The sequence below is a fragment of the Capsicum annuum genome, chromosome 8, assembly GCF_002878395.1.
Source record: "Capsicum annuum cultivar UCD-10X-F1 chromosome 8, UCD10Xv1.1, whole genome shotgun sequence".
In the NCBI taxonomy this organism is placed as follows: Eukaryota; Viridiplantae; Streptophyta; class Magnoliopsida; order Solanales; family Solanaceae; genus Capsicum; species Capsicum annuum.
The window spans coordinates 115,810,211-115,829,474 of NC_061118.1; positions in this window are offsets into that span (position 1 = coordinate 115,810,211).

Consider the following 19,264-nt stretch of genomic DNA (forward strand, 5'->3'; position numbering starts at 1 on the left):
ACTATTAACATGGTAATTCAGATACTTTTTCCCTTAAACAGCGCCTCTACTCTGGTTACTCCCCACCACGGCTTCTTGCCTCATTGGTTTCACCTTTAGGATGGCATAGTCCTTAGGGATTTTTCTCCGTTTCCTCTTTGTTAATAAACTTCTTAACATATTATTCTTCGAATAATTCTACTATAAAGTAACTAATATGAATTTATTTTATCATATCATGATTATTGTGAATTATGAATTTAGCTATTCATAATCATAAATAGATATACCTATTCGGGTAGCTTTGATATTTCTGAGTTTTGTTCCTCCATAGATTTTTCCATTGGAATATGTTTATTTAATTAACTGAGTAAAGTATTTGTTGTGGAGTGGAGAGAAAATTTGCTTCAACGCATGAAGGCTTGCTTTTGCAATGCCTTCTGCTTTCTTTATTTATAGAACAAAAGGTAAGCTTTACAATCAATTTATCTTTACACATGTTTTTAAAACTAAGAAAAAAAAAAGTCAACAAAAGAGGCTATAGGCCTAACCTATTTTCTTACATCTACGTAAAAGTCTAATAATTCAATCAATGTACAATAATTCAATCAATGACTTTGTACAATAATTCAGACTTTGTACAGTATCTTGTCTCCGTTGATTTTGTCGTATCTGCTCCATTATTGCTCCTTATCTTATCTTTCCAGCTGGCATTTTGTCTTCTTGATTTTTATTCTAGATGTACCTCTGGAATAATATTATCTTCTCCATTACACCTCGAACATTGGTGGTCCGGATATTTGTGTCTAATTATTTTACAATATCTTGTTAGTAGACCGTCTGAAATAAATCCTTTTTTTATTGCTCTTGCGGTAGATTGTTTTTCTGGGTTGAGTAGCGTCATTATTCATTGTCTTACATCTTCCATATCTGCTTGTCGTAGCTCTTTTGAATTTGAGTAAATCATTTGATGATCTCTCGAATAATAGCTCCATATTGGGTTTCCGTTAGTATAATTATTTGCTAATTCTTGAATGATCGTTGCTAGTCCAATAAGTCGTTTATTTGCATAAAAATCTGGTATCTCAATTCTGGGTATCTCCGGTTGCTGCGTAATATCTTCTGGTATAATCATATCTCTAGTTAGTCCTATCTTTACAACTTGTATAACTGATTTTATTTCATCATATAGTATCTCTGCTGGTGCAGTATAACACTTTATATAAAATAAATTTCCTTTTGTTATTCTTTTGTAGGTGGTGAATATCTTGTATAATTCTTCCATAGCTGTTAGCTCTTCTCCGTCTTGGGTATATATGGTATTTAGTAGTCCATAGTCAAAACAGGTTTTAACTAGGCTTGGGTTAGTTTTGGGTAGTGCGATTAGTTCGTTATATCCTTGTAATTTTTGGGTTATATAGTTGGTATTTGGTTCTTTGATGTCTGTAGCTCTGGGGTTATGGTTTAAAAAGGTTTGTACTCCGTATATATTTTCTATGTATTTCTGGGCGGTGTAGCTGTATACTTTTTTGTCTTGATTTAGGCTATCTCGGTATGTGTTAACTTGTGGGGGTATGACCAAATGGTCTTTTTGTGTTTTTGGTGTAAATGGTTTTTCAAATATTTTGTTCATATTTATATTCTGGTATCTTGGTCTATTAACTCCTTTGCTTGTACCTGCAGAAGTAGATTGATAAATGTTATGGGTTTTATGGAGTGTCCCAACGTCTCCTTCTAGCTCTGGATTTTTAATGTCTTCCGATCGACATAGCTCTGCACACTGCTGAGTTAGCTGATTTGTAGCTATAGACTTCAGTTTATCTTCATTAGTCTTTAGCTTTTCTATCTCATTACCCATACTGTCCACTTTCATTGAAAGCGTAGTTAGGGTGTTAAGTATTTTTTCTAGAGTATCTTCTTCTATTATTTCAGTCTGTGTAGCTTTGTCTTGATATGTAATGTTAAGTATTTTTTTCTAGAGTATCTTCTTCTATTATTTCAGTCTGTGTAGCTTTGTCTTGATATGTAATCTCCAATAACATTTTTGTTAGTACTAATCACTTCAATTGTAAATGTGAAATTTAATATATTCAAAACTAGTCTCCGAATCTCTTTTGTTGTAACTGAATTTTGTATTTTCTTTGTTAACCACCAGCGTACCTGTGTATTATCTGTTCGTACAATAAATTTGTTATATACAATATATTGCTCAAATGCTAATAAACATTTATATAATGACCATAATTCTTTCCTATTTATTTCCCATTTTATTTCTGTCTCGTTGAACGTACCTGAGTAGTATCTACAATGGTGTTCTATTTTTGCTGCTTCATATCGATATTTAAGTACTCCTCCGTAACTATATTCACTAGCATCTGCTTCTACTATATATATAAATTTTCTATTTTTATCTGGAAATTGTAATTTTGGTAAATCTCTACAAAGTAATTTTATTTTTTGAACTTGTTTTTTATCTTTTTCATCATAGTTATATTCTATATCCTTTTTTAATTTTTTCTGTAGTGGTTTTAAAGTTTCTGCTAATTTTGAAATATATTCTCTTACTTGGTTTACTAGTCCTAAAAATGATTATAATTTCTTTTTTGTATCTAATTCTTCTTTTGAATTTATTATTTTTTGTACTATATGTTGTTGCATTTTTACTCCACTTTTATCTATTTGTATTCCTAAAAATTCTATCTGGTTTTTCATAATTTCAGCTTTCTTTTTGCTTAGACTTATTCCCGATTTTTCTATTATATCTGTAAACTGTTCTAATAATTTTAAATGTTCTTCTTTGTTTTTTGTATATATTGTTTTTCTAATAATTCATCTATGTGCATTTTAAATTCTTTTAAATCGTCAAAATTATATGTTAATGGTTTTTGGGTTATTATGCTATTTTTATCTATTAATTCAATTTTTATAGTAGTTTTATGTTTTTCCCATCCTTTTAATGGATATTCACTATATAATTGTTCTAATTTTTTCTGAATTATTTCTATTTTATTTATTGAAAATATAGTTATTTCTGTTTTGTTTATCGAAAATACTACTAGTTCTATTGTATCTTCAGTATTTTTTATATTTTCTAACTTTTGTGTAATTTTTTCACTTCCTTTTATCCAATCAGTTTTCTTTCTTATTTTATTATTAACTCTTTTTGCTCTTACTTTCTGTTTACATGGTGTTGTAAACCACCAGTCTGTTTTGGTTATTATATGTGGGTATAATTTATCTAAGAATGGCATTCCTAAAAGTATATCTTTTGATGTTAATTCATAATTATAAATTTCTTCTATTGTTAATATCTTGTCCCATACTTGTATTTTTACATTCCTAGCTTTATAAGTAATTAAGCTTCCTTCATTATTAAATCCTTTAACTATTATTGGTGTTTTTAGTTTATCCCATTTACTTTCTAGTAAGCAATTATATCTGCATAAATTAGCTTCTGCTCCTGTATCTATCATAGGCGTATAATATCTACTGTAATATCCTTCTATTACTATCTTCATTAATATATATATCTTCATTTCATGTTAAGGCTCTTTTTAAGAATAACTTTTCTTTGTTATATGTTAAGGTTAATTGTGTATGTTCTATATTATATGGTTTTACTTGTTCTAACCATTTTATTCCTAATATTATATCTGTTTTTTGCATTTCTTCTTTTACTTCGAATTCTATTTTTATTTTTCTAACTCCTATTATTATTTCTTTTTCTGCTATATTTTTATTATTTATTAAACTTCTTGGTAGATCTGGGCACATATCATTATCAGTCTTTATTTCTTCATTTTTTACTAGATATTTTGCTATATAATTTTCTTCTTGTCCTGTATTCAAAAGTATTAGATATTCTTTTTCATTTATTTTTCCTGTTATGTAATATTGGTTTAAATTACTTATTGAATTTGTTTCATAACTTGTTCTTTTTGATGAGCTTGATGATTCTGGTTTTTCATTAGCTATTCTTTTCGTTGTACTTATTCTATCATTTACTATTTCTAAATTTTCTTCTGTATCTATGTCTCTATAGGTATAATCATTATAATCTATTGTTTTTACAATTTGTTCGAATGGGCTTTCTATTTGTATTTTGTTAATCTTATTTTTTCCTGTTATTTTATGTTTTGTTGTTAGTACATATAGATTTTTGCATCTTGCTGTAAATATTTTACTTCCTGGGGTTAATTCTATTCCTGATATTTTCCAATATAATACTAGTGATTTATCTATATTTCTATCTGTTACTGCTACTGAATAATTTGCACTTATTATAAATTTAAATTTTTGATATATTAGATTTCCTTTTACGGCAGTTATTATGCTTTTTTCTATAGGTTTTATTATTCTATCATCTGCTAAATATAATTCTATTGGTGTATCTATTCCTTCTCTAAAACATGCTTTTATTAATATCTCTGTACCTCCAAGGTGTACATATTTTATTGGATCTCCTTTACTTTTTATATCATTTATTTCTTTATTAATTATTCTTTTTGTTACCAGTGGTATACTAGCTTTTCCTTTTGCATATCTGCAGTCTATTACATGTTCTTTTTGGCATACTACATAATATTCATCCTTTTTCCTAGTAAAAATATTTTTTATTGTTGGTATTTTAAATATTTTCTCTACACTTAAATCTAATTCTTTTCCTTTTATTTCATCAAATATATTACTGTCAAATATTATTTTTTGTTCTGTTCCTTCATCATTTAAATATTCTTCCTTTGTTATTATTTTTATATCTTCTTCAGTCATTTGATTCATCTATTTCGCTATCTATTTCATTATCTGTTTTGTTTTCTGAAATTTCATATATACTATCTTCACTTTCCAATTCATAATCTATATAATCTATCTGCATATATTCTGTATTATCTATTCTTATTTCTGATATTTGTTTATTTTTTGGATTTTTAGGTAATTTACAATCTCTAGCTAAATGTCCTAACTTTCCACAATTATAACAAGTACATTCTTTTATAGATTTCTTCTTTCTATATGGTCTTTTATGTTTATGATTTTTTACATAATATCTTTTCCTTGGTTTCTTATATTTATATTTTGATTTTTTATATTTTTTATATTTCTTATGCCTTTTTCTTTTCTTATAATATCTTTCTTCGCATCCAAATTGGGGTGCTATTTTATTTTTGCAACATGCTAAATTTCTTATTAATGTTTTTTCCATTTTTAATTCTTCTCTATATTTTTCACATAAGTTCCTATACCATTGTTGTAAAAATTTTATTCTTGCTCCTAACGTATCTACTATTTTTGCTTCTTCCCAACTTTTTATTATTTTCGAACTAAATGGCTCGGGTAATTTATTAAAATATAATTTTCTTATTTCTTTACTTTCTTCTATACTATATGCTCCTTTGCAATAATATTCTTTAAATGCGCAAGTATATTCATCTATATAGCACATATTACATATTGCTAATTTTAACATTAAATTCCTATTTGTATCTTTTTCTTCATTTTGTCCTTCTTCGATTGTTGTCGTACTACCAAATTCATCTTTTATAGCTGTTTCATATTTTTTTAATAATTCTATAGGTGTTAGTTTAGTTGTTGTCGATGATGTTCCTTCTATAGGTTTATTAGTTCTTAATACTTTTTTGCTATTTTCAGTTAAATTTGCAAACCATAGTTTTACTGATCCTATTAGGGTTTTTTCTATATATTCCGGTGCATCTGTTATATTTATATTATTATCTAATAATTGTTTTGTCATATATCCTATCCATAATTGTATTGTTTTTTCTGTATCTATTACACAGTCTAGATCTAAAAAGTTATAATTTTTATTCACTATTTGTTTTGGTATCCATTTATCATATTCATTATATTTTTTAAACTTATTCTTATAATATATAGTTTTCTTATTTCTGTTGTTTTAGGTATTATATTTTCATTTTCTTTTTTATCAAGAGTATTTATTTCTGTGTGGGTATTTTCTAAGTTTTCCTCATTAATTTCTTTTTGTTCTTCATTGATTTCTAGATTTTTTGTATTTGTTAATATTTCTGTATATGTTTCACTATCTTTGGACTCATAATTATCTGTTTCTGTTTCTTCAACATCTATATTATTTATTTCTAATTCTTCGTTTTTTATTTCTAATTTTTCCTTAAATTGATTTATCTCGTTTAGTAATTTCTGTTCTCTATCTTTTTCTTCTTTTTCTTTCTGTCATTGTTCATACAACTCTTTTAATATTTGTAGTTCTTTTTCTAATTCAGCAATCCTACTATTTTTAGTTTCTTCTATTTTTCGTATTTCTTCCGTAGTTTGTTGTTTTATTTTTTCTATTTCTTTTTTCCTATCTATCTCTTCATTTTCTTTTTCTATTCTTACCATTGCTGTTAATTTATCTTCTAATTTTAATTCTTCTTTTTCTAACATTAGATATAAATGTTCACCTATTTTTTATATCTTCGTCCTAGATTAGAAAATACTATTTTTATTTTTGATCCTTCGTAGTTTTCATATATTTTTTCATCTATTATAAATTCTTCTTTATTCATTTTATTGTGAATAGGTCATGTTGATATATATATTCTAAACTATCTATTTGTGATTCCAATTTTGATATTTCATCTTTTTGTGTATCTATTGAATTTTTACTAACTCCGGCAAATATATTATAATGTAGTCTTTTTATTCTTATTTTTAATTCTTTACGTTTTTCAGAGATAATTTGTTTTACTTCTTTGTATTGTTGTACCTTATTCATTTTAAATTATATTTATAATATCTTGGTGGATATCTAAATCTAATTTTATCATAATTAGGTGGTATGTGTTTCATTCTTCTGGATTTTAAATGTGTTATTAATTTTGATTCAATACTAGATATTAATGTAATTAAGTAGGCTAATTTTTGTGGATTTTCTTTTGTTTTATTTAGACTTATATATTCTGAATAATTACTAATTAAAGATTCTTTAATTTTTCTAAAAGCTTCTCTATTTTTAAATGGTCTTCGCATAATTAATTTAATAATTTTGTAGGTAAATTTTTTAACTCTAACTCTAGATCTAATTCTAATTCTAACTCTATAGCACATGGCTGTAATGTTTTGGCTATTACAACTTATGTCAACGCTTTGATTATTGTGTGTAGACAGTAATACTTTATTTTCTTAAGTATTCATAGCTCAAGTTTGAGATCATTACTAAAGTTGGAGTAAAGACTACTATTTTACAAGTGAAGGTTCAACAAAGAGCACACCATCATTATACATAACAATCTTTCTTCAACTAAATTGATGAATTCTCTTTTCTTAAATATTAAAATGAGTGGGAGATTATAGTTTATTTTAATATTTTAATATGTTACAACAATAGTCAATACATGCAACATATCTCATTTTCTCATTATGTAGCATTTGTCAAATTGGTTATTAGGCTTAATTGCCCTTTTCCATATTGGCAGAACATGGTTGTATTTCCCATTTACATTTGTGAGAGATATGTGTAATTGTTCTCATGAGTTAATGATAGAATGTGGCAATAATTTCTTCTTAACTCCTATAACCACTAATTTTTTATTTACTCAGCATTTTGCTTCATTATGCTTATAATTTTTGTAGCCTCTAAGTCATTCATCTATCTATTGATGACTTATTTCGATCATGATTATATCATCATTGTATTGCATTGCATTATTTATATTGTTGTAAATTTTCTTATCTGTTATTGTTGTGTAGTTAAATTCTTTTATTATTTTTATATCTTAAAACTATTAGTAGAGATGATGCGAGCTACCATTTTAAAAAAAAATTGTTTGCTGGTGACGCGCTCATTATATATTTTATTTTATATTAGTTTTTCTTTGCTCAATCTACCTGTGATACCTACTGAGTATAAGTGAATCATACTCATCCTTACTATGCTCTTTCTATGTAGATCCTAGTGAAAGTTTGATCCACAATAGCTGATTTGTGTGGTGATAGCTGATCTTAGGAGTATCTAATGAGCTTTCCATTTCGAGCCTTGTACCAACCTCTATCTATCTTTGTCTTATCTTTATTAATATTAAGAGATAAAGTTTGTACATTCCATTTTCAGACTATGTATTAGATATTTTTCTACTTATGACACCATTTTTAGGGATTATGTATTTTCTTATGTTCTTGCAATGTTATACATTATTGTTTGACTTTGCTCTAGAAATCTCGTCTTTGTAGGCTTAATTTTGTATTTCTCTTGTCTTGTGATGTGTGGGATTTTACTTACCTACTAAGGCTAGTATTGGGTCAACTTTAGGATTGTGACAAAACCATTTGACTATGCAAAAGTAGAATCAATTTTCTTACAATTGCAGTTGTAGACATGTTAATTTTGAAATATCCAACAATCATTTATATATCTTAAAAAGAATAATAAAGAACATAGTTATATAAGAAATTTTGTTGGGTTTACACATAAAAGTACAATGCATCAAATCTGGTGTCTCGTAGATTATGAATTGGACCGAGATAAATCATAATTAAACTTACAAAACAATTGATGAAGTTTTACTTCTATTAATCAAGAATTCTTTTGTATGCTTAGGGTCTTATTCTATCACATTATACTCACACAAACATTGTTGTTATCATGATTTAATACTATGAGTACATTCTTTTATCCTGATATTCGTGAGTGCTCTAAAACTTTAATTTCATAGGACCTGCACCAACCCATACTCATAAAGGTACAATTGTCTAACATATTCTGCAGACCAATACACCGCATATATAGAATATCAATTGGATTAAGACTTTTAACTAAGCCTTCACTTTGCCTTACAACGCTATACTATACTCACATATTATAGGAGGGACATAATGTAATGACCTTCCAAGTCATTTCCTCGATTTGTGTTCTTTTCCATAATTTTGAGCTTTCCTACAGTGGATACAGGTTATTTATAACTTGTTGAAACTATAAATTTGGTGATGGGATAGTTCATTTAGATTTTAAGCTCATTTTCTTATTTTAGAGTTTGTGCTATTTAGGATTTGGTTTCTGACCAAAACTACTAGTAGATGATCTCAGATGAGAATTTTGACAGCATCATCAGCTTCATAACATTGATTTTAGGCTAGGAGGACACTTGGTTTAGGTCTCTTCCTATTCTACAGGCCCTGCATCTATGCCTCTATCTAACAACTTTCACTGCTTAAACCACGTATGAGCCACATCTTACAACTAATAGGCAGCTAACTCCGCACTCTCACTAGCAGTCTCCCCTATAATATTTGTTACCTTCTGGACCATGTCTATGGATTCCTGCAGATTCTCTTCAGATTTGGATCCTGAGAATAGAGGAGGATTCATTTGGATAAAGTCCTAAATCTTAACTGTGGTAGTATTGGCCACTGGGTTGGCCGAAATAGCGGTTGGCTGAGCATTCTGCGCTGCTACAGAGTGAGCTAGAGTAGTGAATACAGCTCTGAACTCTACATGAGAAGTATGCTCATTCAAGGGATCTTCCTAAATGAGAGGTGGTGCTGGCTGGTTTATGTTTCTTCTTCCGTTTGTCTTTCTGGGAGGCATGGTCTATAAATGAAAAGAAGAATAGATTAGAAAGAGAGATTAACTTGAGCTCATGCTTAGTCGCATGACACGAACACTGAAAGAAAGGAAACTTTTCCTAAACGCTTTGTAGCCTCTTGCCCATAAGTGTGGCATGCTTCACACCCATGCACAAGACTCTACTTGACGCGGCTTTTAGACTTCCTAGGACACTCTAAAACCTTAAGCTCTGATACCAAGTTTGTAACGCCCAAAGAGTACACCCTGGGCACCATATGGTGCTTACAGTACCAAGGGACCACAAGATAACCCATGAGTTGGTACCTATGGTGAGCACTAAGTAAAATTAATAATAACATAACATATGCAGAATTTAACTAAGGAATGCATAAGATTTTAAGTAATAAATCTGATAAACAAAATTGTTAATACTGATAAAACATCTAATAATTACAACTGAAATTTTAAAACTGACTAATTGTCTGAAATATCCAAAAGCATCTAAACTGATTGAATGAAAGTTGATGGGACAAGCCCCAACTAACTCCAACTAACTACTGAACTAAAAGCATGAAAGTAAATATAGTCTTTCCTCAAAATATGAGGACTCACCACTTCTACGGCTGATAATCTGGAAGGTCTATGGGCAATTTGAGAACTGAGCATCCGAACCTATGATATGATATATCATAGCGCTAGAAAAGAGTATGCGATCAGTACTTTGAATGCACTGGTGTGCTAAATGAGATAGGTTGATATTCATGTTTACATGAACATGAATAATAACTGCTTGAATATATATATATATATATATATATATATATATATGCATATATACATATATATATAACATGAAGTACTGAATAGAGTGCATAAAATCTGTAAATACTGAGGATACATGAGATTTATAAATACTGAGGATGCATGAAATCTGTAAGTACTGAAACTATTCTAAAGTTACTGAGACTAAGTAAATAACTATATTTTCGATTATTCATAACCCCCAAAACTCAATAGCAGTAATAGTAAAATAGTACTAAACTTTAAGGACATAACATGGGAACATTTATTAAAATCCATTCTTGTAGGCATTTCATCAAACACTTGATATGCATGGTTTAGGCTAAACATAGGAATATTATAAAATTTGGAGTAATAGAAAAATTTCAATATAAACAACACTTAATCATGATTTAATTCAGAAAATAGCAATATTAAAATATGTAGGGTTTGATAATGACAATAATTTCATGTAAACATGGTATGAAATCAAGATTCATAGAGGTTCATGGTCGAAATCACAATTGTAAATTTTAATTACTTAAAAAGACCCTAACTTTTTATTTAAATTGGATACTTGGATTCCATGGGTGAAAGGAATCTATGGATGAACACTTAACATGTCTGGTTTGATGAATTCATAAGAATTGATGGTGAGTTCTTGAGATTTGATCTTGAATTTTGAAAGCTAGGATTTGTTATTGAAAGAGAATTAATTTCTTAAAGAGTAATTTGAGAATAATGGGGCATATAATGCCCTTTAGGTTTTTAATTCTATGTTTAGGACGAGTTTAGGGCCTTGGGCAAAGACCAAACGGTCCCTGGAAATTAAATCGCGGAACTGGGCAGAATCCTAATTTTGACACCCGGGGTGATATGGTACAATCACGTCAGGACACTAGATAACTGACGAACCCCATTTTGTCCAACGGCACAATGTGGTACTATCGCATTGCGTCACTTGTAAAGGACCATTCTGAACTGGCATTTTGGCGCGACGCGATGGTAATCGCGATGCCTTATTGGAAATTGACCATTGTAAAATGACCCATCGGCGTGACGTGGTGCTTATCATGATGGCATACTTGAAAAGGATGAACGTCATTTATGGGGTCACCGCGACGTGGCGCTACTCGTATTGAGCTACTATTTTCACTAGAAGTGTCATAACTTCTCATCCGAGTATCAGATTGGGCGAAATTGGTATCGTTGGAAATATAATTCAATTTCCCACAACATATGGGTATTGAGATGGAAAATTCTTAGTATAGAAAAATATATGCTCGTTTTAAGTTAACTAAGGCAACATTCTTATCAAAATTCTAATTGGTAAGTGTTATTTTGATTCGTCTAATAGCTAGGAGTTATTTGAGACCCTAATATACCTCAAAATAACTCATAAAACTATCAACGAACAATAATGTACTATGCATGACCATGAAATATGACTCTAGCATTGGTTTGGATTTTTGTGGTATTACATCCCGCTAAACTATCCATCCTAGAACCTCCCAAAATCAAACTAAAGCCCTTGCCTCCTCACCTTAAATACATGTTCTTAAGGGAGGATGAGAATTTGTCAATCATTATTTCTAGTGATTTAAATCCCTCTCAAGTATAATCATTGACTTGGTGGTAAAAAGATCCATTTGGGCCATTGGGTGGACGATAACAGACATCATCGGCATAGCTCTCGGTATATGCTCACATAAAATTAAAATCGAGCAACATCATATACCAAGTCTAGAGCACCAATGAAGATTAAACCAACCCATTCAAGAGGTGGTGAAAAAGTAGATTATAAAGTGGCTCAATACGGGAGTAATCTATCCTATATCTAATAGTACGTGGGTAAGACCGGTGTAATATGTTTCGAAAAAGGGTGGTATCACAGTGGTCGAGAATGAAAAAAATAACCTCATCCTCCTTAGACCGGTCATCTAATAGAATGTGTGTATGGACTACCAAAAATTGAACTCATAGATCGAGATAGACCATTTTCCAATGCAGTTCATGGATCAAATATTGGTTAGACTTGTCAAAAGAGGGTGGTATTGCTTTTTGGAGGGAACTCGAGATATAATAAAATTTGTATTGCCCTGAAGGACCCAGAAAAGACAACATTTACTTGCCTATATGGCACATTCGCATTCAAGCAAATGCCATTAGGATTGTGTAATGCCTTGGTAACCTTTCAACGTTGCATGTTGGCCATATTTGTAGACATGGTTGAATACTCTATGGAAGTATTCATGGACAACTTCTCAGTGGTGTGGAATTCCTTTGAGTCATGCCTCGAACACTTGAAAAAATTGCTTGAAAGGTGTGCGGAAACAAACCTTGTCTTGAAATGGGAAAAATGTCACTTCATGGTAAAAGAAGGAATTGTCTTAGACCACAAGATTTCAGGAAAGGGCATTCAAGTTGATCTAGCTAAGGTTGAGGTAATTTCCAAACTCCCATACCCCATATCAGTAAAATGTGTTCGAAGTTTTCTTGGCCACGTCTGGTTCTATTGTCGTTTCATCAAGGATTTTTCAAAGATAGCATATCCTTCGAGAATCTTAAGGAATTTCTCATTTCAGCACCTATTATTGTGGCTCCAGATTGGTCATCCCCATTTGAGGTAATGTGTGATGCAAGTGGTACTGTATTAGGTGCGGTTTTAGCACAGCAAAAGGATAAGTTTTTTCATCCTATTTACTAAACTAGAAAAACCTTTAATGATGCCCAACGCAACTACACTATCACCAAACAAGAGTTATTAGTCGTGGTTTATGCCTTTGAAAAGTTCCGAGCCTATTTGTTGGCATGAAGGTAGTAGTACATACGTATCATTCCGCTCTCAAGTATCTCATGGCCAATAAAGAATCAAATGGGAAGTTAATTAGGTGGATTTTATTGTACAAGAGTTCGACTTGAGGTGAAAGATCAAAAAAAATATGACAATCAAGTGGCGATCATCTCTCTCGACTAGAAGGTAACATTAAAAAGCATGGGTATATAGAGATTAATGATGCTTTTCCCAATGAGTTGATTATGGCCATCAAGGGGAAAGGTACACCATGGTATTCTGACTTTTCCAACTATGTCGCGAGTGGTGTACTCTCCCAAGGACTGAGCTATCATAAAAAAATGGTTTTTATTTGATGCGAAGCGATATTTCTGGGATGAGCCATTTTTATTTTATGGAGTTATTAGGCGGTGTGTCATAGACTTTGAAATAAATGACATTATGGAGGCTTGTCATTCGTCACCTTACAGATGTCATCATGGAGGACGCCAAACTACCTCTAAGATTCTCCAATGTGGATTTTATTGGCCTTCCATGCATAAGGATGCCATTGAATGGGTGAAATCTTGTCAAAATTGTCAAATACATGGTGGCATTTCAAGAAGGAATGAGATGCCTCTCAAGCCTAACTTGGAGGTGGAACTCTTTGATGTATGGGGAATCGATTTCATGGGACCTTTTGTGAGCTCCTTTGGGAATAAATACATCTTGGTAGCGGTTGATTACATTTCAAAATAGGTGGAAGCCATTGCACTCCCCACTAATGACAGAAAATGTGTTATCTCCTTCCTAAAAAAAATATTTTCATAAGGTTTGGTACCCCTTGGGCCATCATTAGTTATAGCGACTCACATTTTTGTAACAGGATGATTGGTGCTCTTCTTGAGAAGTATGGAGTCAAGGACAAAGTCACCACCCCATACCACCCCAAAACAAGTGGTCAAGTTGAAGTATCAAATCGTAAACTCACAGCCATACTCAAAAATACGGTAAATGTAGGATGCACTAATTAGGAAAGGCAACTTGATGAAGCACTTTGGCCTATGGAACAACTTACAAAACCCCAATTGCTATGTTGATGTTGAGTGTATTTATGCATTCTAGCCTTGCTATTTTAGCCTTTTTAGACTAGTTTAGAGGATAATTCATGTAATTAGTGTGTTGATAATGATATAAATGTGCATCTAAGTGTCCATGTATGTGTTCAAATAAGTTTTGATTCAAATTGATCATTTAGAGTTCAACCAAGAAAACTAGTGTGACTAGCTTAAGCTAGGTGTTTGTCTAGTCTATCGTGTTGGGTTCTAATGTGTTTAATGAGTTGCTAAAGTTCTTATTGTGTATTTATATATTAAAAAACTTTATTACAATGTTCAAGGGTCAATTAGATCAAAACAAGAGTCAAAACAATGAGCTAAAGATGAAAGTGAATGAAGCCTAGTCTTAGCTCGTGTTTGTAGTTCATCGTGTTGGATGTTGTGTTGTTTTGAACTCTAAATTGTTGTGTTTAATGCTATAAAATGCTTGTTTAATGTATTATGATGATATATTAAGGATATACAAGCTTTAAATCAAGTGAAAACAACTCGAAAAGGCTTAGAATGAATCACGGAAGCACAATATGCTACTTGACGCAAATTTGGACACCTGAAATGTCTTGGGAAAGTGAGGGAGCATGGAAAGTCCTTTCGACGTGTGTAGCACTCCAAACAGTGAACTAAGGCCATAAGCCTGCGGCACCCTAGCCTTAGAGGGTCTCTAATCAAGGCGATGCCTCGCCCAGGGCGAGGCTCAACCCAGAGTGGTGCCCCCTCTACACCACTACTAAGTTCTTTGTCGGTTCTAACTTCTACACGGCTTAGGATAACTCTTGTGCTATATGTACATTAATTGCACATAAATTCTTCTCCTATTTAGCATATAATTGGTGGACCAACAATTTAACGTGATATTGTGCACTCCTAATTGGATTATGATTGGCTACTATAAATACATAACATTGCACATATTGCTACATACTTTTAGACGTCTTGGACTTGTTGTGGGGCTGCTCAACACTTCTTTTTAGGTTTTATCATTTTTTAATTTAGTTTTCCTTATGGTTTGTATCATCAATCCAAGGGATTGGATGATGAATATTTCCATTAAAGGCTAAAACTCCTTTTTGGGGGTTAAGGCCAAGATCATGAATACTTTTGTTTTGAATTAATTTTATTTAATTGCTTATTATTATGGTTGTTTGGTTATTCTTGATTTAATTATTTTGAGGATTGATCACTCTTAGAATACATGTATTGTCGACCTTGTGATCTCAAAAGAGGGAATATGGAGATAGAATATGGGAATAGACAAAGTATGTTTTTTATTTCTTTATAAAAGAAGGAATTCAAAGGAGCATCTAGCGCAGGGATGTACTAGAAGCCTTATTTTATTCAAACATAGGATGATAGCTTAATGAACTTAATTGAACTATTACATCCCTGCTCAATGATATTGTTGTAAGGTTCAAGTTAGGTAAAGGATTAGAGGTCGAGAGACCATGATCATGAGATTAACCCTACGAATCAACAACCAAGATAAGGATTTAACGAATGAAGTTCAATAGCATAGTATGATAGTTCATAAGCCTTAAACCTGGGCTTTTATCCATTGATTATCCTAAGTTATTTCTTTTCTGCTTTAATTTAGTTTCTTTTGAGTTTTTAATTCTAAAACCTTCTTGTTTACTTTTTCTCAATCGTTAAACTAGAATTAAATAGTTGTTTAACACAAGTCCCTGTGGGATCAATATTTGGCTTTCTTGAAGGCTACTTTACTACTTAGTAGACCACGTACACTTGTGTATGTGCTTGGGAGCTGTCAAGTTTTTTGCGCCGTTGCCGGGGACTTATAGATTGGAAACTATCTTATTTTTAGTTTAGCTATATTGAGTTATAATTGTTTTTGTTAGGTTTTTTTAGTTTCTTTTATTTTAGTTTTTATAATACTTCTTGAAACGGCAACCGGGGATAGATGGTTTGCGAGTGATGACGATTTTGTATGGTGTATGGTTTGTGAAAATAATGGTCATTCTGAAGATATGTGTGTTGTCAACCCCGATTCAGTAATATTTTTGGGCTATGATCGAAGGGAATACTATGTGAACGCCTACAATCAACAACAACAGTTTCAACAGCTGCAGGTTTAGAATTACCAGGCCCCATTTCGAACGAGAAATTTGGAAGAGATGCTAAAATAAATTTTAGCTGATCAAGTACAGTTGTCGGCAGATATAAAGAGTTATAGGGCCAATTTAGAGCGTCATCAAATTATCATGAGGAACTTGGTAATGCAAATAGGGAAAGTGCAACAGGTATATAATACCAAACCTCAAGGTAATTTTGCAAGTGACAATGAACAAGTAATTGCAATCACTTTGAGGAATGGTACAGAGTTCAATAAAGAACCTCCAAAGATAATTAAGGAGGTAGATATAGAGTTGACTTCCCAACCTGTTGAAGATAAAGTTACTGACAATTCGAGGAAGTTTGAGTACTCAAAAACTAAAATTGTTGATCAAGTTAAAGAGATACTACCATCACCATATAAATCCCTGTCATTCAGTTGTTATTTTTTACTTAAGACTAAAATTGATAAGGTGAATAAGAGTGAAGGTGTTGAGGATAGTGTAAATTTTAAAGTGGGATTTCTTGGGCCTCACTTAAATAACTTTCATTATGTTTTGATGATATATTGTCTGTGAAATTATTTAAAATAGTGGAAGAGTGTGAAAATGAGGAACAAAAATCCTATATTTTTTATTTTACAACGGATAAGTGACATAAAAACAAACCTCACCTCAAGGCCGAGTGGTTTACCATGCACATTCCATTACTCGGTTGCTTAATCTGTGTACCACCTCCCTATGATCGAGGCAAAAGATGAATGCGATGTTGGGGATAAAATTTATATCCTCAAGGTGGAGGAAAAATTTGATTGGGTCGTGTTGTGATACTAAATTAGGCACTTCTTGGGAGGCAACCCAAGCTAAGGTATGTTTTCTTTCTAGTTTTAGTTTTTTATTTCATGTAGTTTTTGTTTTTTATTGAGTCGTAGTTGATGATAAGTCTGAGTACCGAAACCTAAGCTAAGGAGCATGGAAAAGACTGGGTGTAGGGTCCACGAACCTCCTTAATATGTAAAGATGCTACTAGCAAGTCCTAGAGGCCTTAGGGAGTATTACTATCTCATATTTTTAAGTTTACTTTGGGGACAAAGAAGATTTTTAAGTTTGGGGTGGGAAAATTCCTAATTTTTGGCTCAATTTAAAATTTTTGTGTAAGATATTTGAGTTGGTGCTATTTTTGATTGCATGGTGCAAGTATTTTTAATTTTGAAATCATGTTGATTGTGAGAATTTCTACTTTTGAGACTCTTAGGCCCATGAGTATGACTCTTGTACTTTTTGGCTTAAATTTGAATTCCTGTTATTATTGGTTGAGTGTCTATGATGATCCTATTGAGTTGATCATGTGCCATGTGTGTGTAAGGTATTTTTGTATTTCTTGTTACATATGATGTCTAGAACTTGCCCAGTGTGTGTATAAAGAAAAATAAAGAGTGTGGGTTTAGGAGATAATATAGGCATTTCTTTGATAGCCTTGTTTTTACCTTCTCTTTGTCTACCTTTGTGCATAATCCTAGTTAAACCCCATTAAGACTTTAGCTTATTTTTCTTTGGTAGCCTCATATGTAGCCTAATCCCCTTTCTTTGATAGACCTTAATTTGATCCAAAAAGCTGCTAAGTGCTTTAATTGTAAAAATAATTGAGTAGGGAGTGTGAAATTCAAGAAGTAGGAGGAAGGTGAAATTGATGCCCAAAGGTAATATTTATTGGTGTTTATAGTTGATGTGTTGTGGTTGGTAGGTGATGTAAATGGCATTAGAAATATTCCCATGGTTGGTAAAATGAAAAAAAAGTAAATCTTGAAGGAATAGACAATATGCCCACCATGCATTTTGTAAAATTGGTTAAAAGAGATGGGGCAAAACAAAAAGGTATGGGTAGATGGAAAAGGTGTAAATAGGTTGTTGAAAGGTGGTTTTATGTGAAAAATTGTGATGTATTAAAGCACTTAAGAAAGATAGTCACTATTCTTGGCCAAAGTAGTTCCTACCCATCCCTTAGCCTACATTACAACCCTGAAAAGACCTATTTGATCCTAAATTTCACATTCTAATATTAGTGGAGTATGATACTAAGGGCAAGCCTATGGTTCATTATGTGTAATTTGTGAATTCTTTGTGAGAGTGAGCGTAACTTGATTTGTATACCCATTATGATAATTGCATTATTGTGAGTGTTTATCGGTAACTCTCTTGTTGTGAGGGCACATGTTTAATGAATGTGGGTGATTTTTATGATGTCTTATATTGAACAATATGCCTGAGTTTTCCATGTATTCAGTAAATTGTTGAGGCTAGGATGTTTTGGAGAAGGATTCTTGAGCTTTCAATTGTGTGTAACATGCTTAGTATTGTAAACTTGTATTCCATGTAGTCATTGCAGTACTAGCTTAAGTTTCTTACATGTAGTAAAAGTGTGGAGTCTCTTTAGCTCATGATGCTTATAGTTAAGAATTGTTCAAGGACGAACAAGGCTTTAAGTGTGGGGTGGTGATGTTGGGTGTATTTATGCATTCTAGCCTTACTATTTTAGCCTTTTTAACCTTGTTTTGAGGATAATTCTTATGTTTAGTGTGTTGATAATTATGTAAATGTTCATCAAAGTGTACATGTATGTGTTTACAATGTTTAATGGTGTTTTCAAGCAAGTTTTGATTCAAATTGATCATTTAGAGTTCAACCGAGAAAACTAGTGTGACTAGCTTAAGCAAGGTGTTTGTCTAGTCTATCGTGTTGGGTTATAATTTGTTTAATGAGTTTATAAGGTTGTTATTGTGTATTTATATATGAAACAACTTTATTATAATGTCCAAGGGTCAATTAGATCAAAACAAGAGTCAAAACAATGAGCTAAAGATCAAAGTGAATGAAGCCTAGTCTTAGCTCATGTTTCTAGTACAGCATGTTGGATGTTGTCTTGTTTTAAGATCGAAATTATTGTGTTTAATGCTATAGTATGCTTGGTGAATGTATTATTATGATATATTAAGGATATACAAGCTTC